Genomic DNA, 2013 nt, shown 5'->3' on the forward strand with positions numbered 1-2013 from the left:
CTAAGCTAGATCCTCTAAGGTCCCTCGGCTACTCTAGCCTAAACTAAGCTCAGCTAACCTATGCTAGGTCCTCTAAGGTCCCTCAGCTACTCTAGCCTAAGCTAAGCTACGCTACGTCCTCTAAGGTTCCTCAGCTACTCTAGCCTCTGCTAAGCTACACTAGGTCCTCTAAGATCCCTCAGCTACTCTAGCCTAAGCTAAGCTACGCTAGGTCCTCTAAGGACCCTCAGCTACTCTATGCTAAGCTAAGGCAAGCTAGGTCCTCTAAGGTCCCTCAGCTACTCTAGCCTAAGCTAAGTTACACGAGGTCCTCTAAGGTCCTTCAGCTACTCTAGGCTAAGGCAAGCTATGCTACGTCCTCTAAGGTCCCTCACCTACTCTAGCCTGAGCTAAGCTACGCTAGGTCCTCTAAGGACCCTCAGCTACTCTATCCTAAGCTAAGGCAAGCTAAGTCCTCTAAGGTCCCTCAGCTGCTCTAGCCTAAGCTAAGCTAAGGTAGGTCTTCTAAGGTCCCTCAGCTACTCTAGCCTAATATAAGCTAAGCTAGGTCTTCATCGGTCCCTCAGCTACTCTATCTCCCGCTAAGCTAAGCTAGGTCATCGAAGTTCAGTGCTCCCTCACAATCCTGTGCTCTCTAGGCTAAACAAAATTATGTCCTCAAAAGTCTTTTTTCCCTTACTAACTCATAGTCCTCTAGGCTAAAGTAAGCTATGTCTTCAAATGTCGCATTTCTCTCACTATGCTGAAACACTCTAGTGTATGAGAAACTAAGCTTGCCTAGGTCCATAACGGTCTCATCTCCCTCACAAACGTCAGTTACTCTATGCTACGTCCTCGAAGGTCTATACCCCCTCACTATGCTAAGCTATGCTAGGCTAATGTAAGCTAAAGGCTGCAAAATTGTACTAGTATCTTAAAAATTATACCGTGGCTCGTGGGTGAGTGTTGACTTATGACCCAGGAGGTCAAGGTTGGATTCCTCTTCAGTGCACCTGCTGGGGTTGATGGCTGGGTCCCCCTTCTGGGAGTACAGGATACAGCGAGTCAGTCGCTCTCTCTTGTCGTTGATGTTTCCATCTCTCTCCCTCTGCTTACCTCTGTGAAATCAATAAAAAAATATTTTTAAAAATATGGCGATGCTGGTATATTTTTTAGATGAGATCCTATTTTGTAACCCTCCGGAAATCCCCGTCATTCACATGGATTTACCTTTGCTTAATCTGTAGTCACTGCGGGTCCAATGCCCCACTGTGTGCGGAAAGGGGTACTTGTCTTTGCCTTCCTCCCTTCCTGCGGGGGCCAATTACTGTTCCCCGAGCCCGGAGTGCAGGATGATGGGACCGCCACCGCCTTCTTCAGACAACATCCATTTTACCTGTGTGGGAACAGTCCGTCATCTTTATTTCATCAGTTTCAACTGCCACTCAGAAAACGCTCCCTAAATACCAGCTCCTCTGGTACAAATCCGTCAGCAGACTACGCTTGTAAATCAGTCCTATCAACAGGCATGTGTTAAGCACATTCCTGGGTCCTAAGTCCTTGCATGTCATGCGGCCTTGGGAAGCAGGCAGGGCAGATAGGAACAGCCCCATCCTCATATCCGAAATGATGAAACAGGCCTGGGGTGACCTACTCAAGCTGATAATTAATGCAAGTCTTCAGATTCCAGACCCCGGGCCTCTCCCACTATATCTCATTATCTGAGATGGGGCGAGGGCCGTGGTGTTGATCAGAAGCTCAGAGGAAGAACCCTGGAATGAGGTGACCAATGGTTTCAAGACTGGCTCTGTTCGTTGTTATGGGGTGGCCTTGGGCAAATTTCGTAAGGACCTTGCCCCAAGTGACTCATTTCTGTTGTTACAATCGTTCCATACCTCACAGGATTCCTGCGATGATTAAAGGACATAATGCGTAGCCTAGCTGGACTGGCTCAGTAGTTGAGCATCGACCAATGAACCATGGTTTGATTGCTGGTCAGGGCACATGCCCGGGTTGCAGGCTCGACCCCTCAGT

General features: G+C 48.4%; 1 long non-coding RNA gene across 1 annotated transcript; it reads left to right on the top strand.

Moving 5' to 3' along the window:
* The first annotated feature begins 208 nt into the window (after positions 1-208).
* On the top strand, positions 209-1129 carry LOC107184251. Its single transcript, XR_001515077.1, has 2 exons — positions 209-297; positions 480-1129. It is a non-coding gene; the product is annotated as an uncharacterized LOC107184251 (long non-coding RNA).
* The last annotated feature ends 884 nt before the right edge of the window (positions 1130-2013 follow it).

Source organism: Myotis davidii, unplaced genomic scaffold (assembly GCF_000327345.1).
Source record: "Myotis davidii unplaced genomic scaffold, ASM32734v1 scaffold904, whole genome shotgun sequence".
Lineage (NCBI taxonomy): Eukaryota > Metazoa > Chordata > Mammalia > Chiroptera > Vespertilionidae > Myotis > Myotis davidii.